A 5597-nucleotide genomic window follows, 5' to 3' on the forward strand; every position below is an offset into this window, starting at 1 on the left:
GGCGACTTACATTACTTTCTCTAAGGTCAAGACCTTGCCGCGGAGTCTATTTGCATGATATTTTAGACAACTTGGCGTAGGCCATACACATACAATTACTGCGATAGGAGGCATAATATTATTTCGATTCTGACAACCAGGCCTCCACTCATGTTTCCCAGAACCCCCACCCCCCAGCAGTGCAGGGCACCCTCCACCAGGCCCCCACACATGTCTCCCTGCACCCCCACCCCCCAGCAGTCAGGGGCAGCCTCCACCAGGCCCCCACTCATGTCCAACTCATGTCCCCCTGCACCCCCACCCCCCAGCAGTCAGGGGCAGCCTCCACCAAGCCCCCACTCATGTCCAACTCATGTCCCCCTGCACCCCCACCCCCCAGCACTCAGGGGCACCCTCCACCAGGCCCCCACTCATGTCCAACTCATGTCCCCCTGCACCCCCACCCACCAGCAGTGCAGGGCACCCTCCACCAGGCCCCAACTCATGTCTCCCAGCACCCCCACCCCCAGCAGTCAGGGGCACCCTCCACCAGGCCCCCACACATATCTCCCTGCACCCCCACCCCCCAGCAGTCAGGGGCACCCTCCACCAGGCCCCCACTCATGTCCAACTCATGTCCCCCTGCACCCCCACCCCTCAGCAGTCAGGGGCACCCTCCACCAGGCCCCCACTCATGTCCCCCTGCACCCCCACCCCCCAGCAGCCAGGGGCACCCTCCACCAGGCCCCCACTCATGTCCCCCTGCACCACCACCCCCCAGCAGCCAGGGGCACCCTCCACCAGGCCCCCTCAGGTCAGACCAAGAGGACAAATCAGACCCTTGAGCAGTACTTACGGTGTATGTTACAGCAATCTGAAAGCAACTGGAAAGACATTCTTTGGATAGCCGAATGCGCATATAATAATTCGGTACACTCTGGAACTGGCCATAGTCCTTTTTATACCTTGTTTGGACATCACCCTCGAACCTCAAACCTCGACTCACCTCAGAACCTCGCAGTGCCCGCAGTAGAACATCTGCATTCTACCATTACCCGAGCCTTCAAAGAGGCAACCACGCATTTACAACAAGCCAAGAGAAAATACAAGGAGAATGCTGAGCTACATCGGAGTGAAGCACCTCCGTATCAGATTGGGGATCAAGTGTGGTTAGCTACCAGACATTTACCGCTCAAAGGGCCTCGAACTTTTAACCCAAAATATCTGGGACCTTATTCTATTACAGCAATAATGAACCCAGTAGCGGTTAAACTTGATTTACCAGCTAATATGCAAATTCACCCTGTTTTTCATGTGTCACTTCTGAAACCAGTGGTCCCCGGAACCCGACTACTCAAACCTCCAGAACCTATTCAAATAGATGGGGAACCCGAATTCGAAGTGAAGAACATTTTAGATTCAAAAATGTTTAGGTCAAAGCTTTTCTACCTAATTGATTGGAAGGGGTACGGACCTCAGGAGAGGTCGTGGGAACCCAGTGACCATGTGCATGCACCTCGATTAATCAGGAAATTCCACCAACTCTTCTCAAACAAACCAAAACCCCCGGAGGGAACAACCTTGGGAGGGGCCTTGGGGGGGAGTGCTGTCACGATGCCCGCTCCCGGGGAGCCGGCTCAGGCCCTGCGTCCCCGAAAATGGACATCAAGTCCCCGGGGAAGGTCCCAGCAACCCCTTATAGGGGCCCTTTGGACAGCATCCTGGCGCCTATGGCGCCAGGCTCATAGAAAACGTCAGTCCTGGCGCCATAGGCGCCAGGCTCATTATGAAAGTGTTTGGGTGCACTTACCTGATGCAGACCATGCTGCAGAACCCCGGCCTCCTTGAGGCCTGAAAGGAACTACTTTACCTGTGGGACTCATTTACCACCCGGGCGTGGTCGGGGAAGGATACATACCTGATTGGAGGAAGGACACATTCTAGGAACTTCTTCCAAGGCTATTTAAACCACACCCAATCAGCCACACGTGCTTCGCGTTGTTCTGCATCTAGCAGCTGGACGCTCACCGTGTCTGCTCCTGCATCTTGACTTCTGCCACACCTGCCAGCATCCTGAATCACAAGAGAACAGAACAAGGAAAATGCCTCACCTGCTAAATCTGCATCCCAGAGACATTTCGCCGACAATCCTGAAAAAGAAGACATTTCTTTTTAAAAGCACATTGCATCGATCGCTGCAGCGCCGCATTCTACTCACCTTTACAGGGCGCCTCCATGTTCAGCAGCGACCATCCGGATTCGCAGTCGCGCCCCAGCGGCTAGGGAGAAAAAGATAAGAACAAAGGTGAGAGAAAGAAGGGAAAAGGGAAGCTAAAACTCCATGTCAAGACTTACCTGTTGGGTCATTCCCTTTTCATTTCAGGTCCGCGCCGCATCCAGGCATTTTCGGACCCCGGTCCCTAAGGGGAAAAAGACATCAGCGTTAATGAGTGAATGAAAAGACATTACCAAAACACTCATTAAAGACTTACCTGATTTCCACAAGGATTTCACCGCTCACCTCGGGTCGGTGCCTGTTCCCCGGCATTCCGTACCCCGGCCCCTAAGGGGAAAAAGACACTAGCATTAGAACATTAATGCATGGACACAAGGGGAACCACTTATAGAAAAACTTACCTGGAAGCCAAGCAAGTTTGGTTCTCACCCATCCGAAAATCCAGTGACGTAACTGGATGCCAACGCGCCCCTGCATCAGAAGCAGGATGGAGAGCTCGTCCTTCCAGACCCTAAGGTGAGACGCTACGGGGAAGCACAGAAGGGTTTTGAGGAGGGTGCGAGGGGTAAGTGGGAGGCCGATTGCATTACCCCGCAGACAGTTAACCCCCTATTCTCACCTACAGAAGGATACTTCTGTGAGTCAGACAACCCAGATCTGGGGCCCGGTCCAGTCCGTCTTCCGAACCCTGCGCATCACCTTAGACGAGGTCACAGCAGCGCGAACCAGGCCAGCGCCCCCGTGGGAGTCAGGTGAGCGTTACACCCCCACTCATGTCCAACTCATGTCTCCCAGCACCCCCACCCCCCAGCAGTGCAGGGCACCCTCCACCAGGCCCTCACTCATGTCCAACTCATGTCTCCCAGCACCCCCACCCCCCAGCAGTGCAGGGCACCCTCCACCAGGCCCCCACTCACGTCCCCCTGCACCCCCACCCCCCAGCAGCCAGGGGCAGCCTCCACCAGGCCCCCACTCATGTCCCCCAGCCAACACATCATCACAATCCAGATCCCAGGCTCCTATGCCCACCCAAATCCCACCCCACGCCACCCCAGTCCAAACACCCAAACAAGCTTTACATCCATTCAAAATGGAAATACCCATTACATGATAGATAACAAATAAGCAGTATGCGCATGAGTACAAGTCCGTCAGACCCACACAATGGCAACACATGACTGTGAAAACCCACATTCTGACAGGCATGAAACCAATGAGAGAAGTCCACACATTGAAGTAAGAAACAAAAATGTATTACAGTGTAAATGAAGTGAATGAAATATAAACAAACAATAATGGCAACAAATATCAAAAAGCAGCATGTCCACAAAAATAATAAATAACGAAAATGGGACTCCAAAATAACCGTAAAGAAATTGTGTCCAAACTCACTGTCCAACAAAGCAAATCCAAAGGGAAAGTAAAGTGAAAATCCATTGCTCCATGGTGAAAAAAAAAATAAAAGATGAAGGCCACAAATCCACTGTCAAACTATGTACAAAGAGCAAATCCAGGGTCCATGATCCCAACGATGTAAATGAAACCTACAATAAAACCTACCTAACTAATAACTAAATACAAAAAAGTGGGGCATAGTCGAAGCACCCCAAATTAAAAAAAAAGAAATAAAACCTAACACTAATTAACTATGTACAAAGGTGGCGGGCTAGTCCAGCGGCTCACTCCGTGGTGTCCCGGGCCAGGGCATCATCGAACTCCTGTTTGATGTCCCGGAGGCGGTCCTGTTCCATGGCCCTGAGGGTCCGCAGGGACGCCGACATGTCCTCATGCAACTCCCTGCGGATTCCCTCGAGGCACTCGGCCCGCCTAGGGCCCTCCGCATGGAGTTCTCTGCCCTGACCATCGTGAGCCGCTCCTCTTCCGCCGGCCGCCGCTCCGCACCTATCTGCTGGCCAACCGCTGCCACACGGAAGACACTTCCCGTCCTGGGTCCTCCTGCCCTCCGGCCAATGCCTGCCCCTCCGATGTAGATTGCCCCGAGCCATGATGCCTCCCATGTTGACTCCGCTGCTGCTTCCGACGCAACTGCCTCTGCCAGCACGACTGCATCCAGGCTGATGGAATTCACCGACGCCATCGTGCACGTGCCCTGCCCAATGATGCCGGCACATCCTCCATCTGCTGGGGTCCAGTTGCTGTGGTGTCCACCCCTGCTGGACCTCCGACTCCCGACTGTGGCAGAAATGGTATCCCCACCAAGCTGGCTGCGTTGGTCAGGGCACGTCCACAGGGGGCCCTGGTGGCATCTGGGCCGGAAGACGGCCTGGACAACGACTGGCGTATAGTCTCCACATAGGAGGAGAGGGCCACCAGATTGGTCGACACATGTATGAAACCCCCGACCACGGCCGATCCCAACTGGGCCACATTGGCACGGTGCTCTTCGTGATGACGTGCAAGCTCCTCCCGGGAACCATGCACGTCATCACAAATGACACCCTTGCGCAACACAACACCAATCAGGACCTTCTCCATACGGCCACGGGTCCCCTCGTCCGCAGGTGGAGGGGAGTCAGATGACATGGACATCCCCCCTACATGCGGACGGGCCTGGGATGGGGCATCCCTGCTGGTGCATGGTGGTGCAGTCACAGTGTCAGGGACAGTGACATGCACAGGCACCTCCACGGTGACCTGTGCTGCCTCCTGCCCCTGCCACTGGACTGCACCACTTGCACCAGCAGGGATGCCCCCACCAGGCCCCATGTGCGCCTCAGTAGCGGCCTCCTCCTCTGTGGAAACCACCAACCTGGATGGCTCCACACCGTCTTCCGCCGTTGCAAGCCCCTGTGGGGGCTCACCCACCCCTTCCGCTGCAGCCGTGGGGGCATCCCCGCCGCTTTGCTCCACAGCGCCATCTCCGCCCTCTTCTTCACTTGCCGCTGTGTAGAGGGAAACATAGAACACAAGCATCAGGGTACAGTACAATGGTCCCCTAGACAGGAAGCAATAGCAGATGAGTGGCACTGTCAAAGATCACTTCCATCATGTCCCTCCACAACACATGGGTCAGTGCAGGCAAAACACATGCAGTAACAGGCATGGCACATGCTATGGACATTTGCATACATGTCCAAGGGACTCTCCAAACATACAATGTTGTTATGGAACTCACATGCATCATGGGTCATGCCTATCACATGCACACACATCAACGTAATTTCATCCATCTGGCCTTGTACACCCCAGACACAGTGGATACAAGGATAACTAGGCTGCATCTGTGAATCTGTACATTGTCACAGACATGTGTCATGCATCCATGGCATTCACAAGTCACAGACACGCAGGTCAGACACACAGACATGGATACCATACATGTACATGGCATCAGCACCCATCTCTCACCCCCACCCATGTC

Source organism: Ambystoma mexicanum, chromosome 1q (assembly GCF_040938575.1).
Source record: "Ambystoma mexicanum isolate Mex_15411 chromosome 1q, UKY_AmexF1_1, whole genome shotgun sequence".
In the NCBI taxonomy this organism is placed as follows: Eukaryota; Metazoa; Chordata; class Amphibia; order Caudata; family Ambystomatidae; genus Ambystoma; species Ambystoma mexicanum.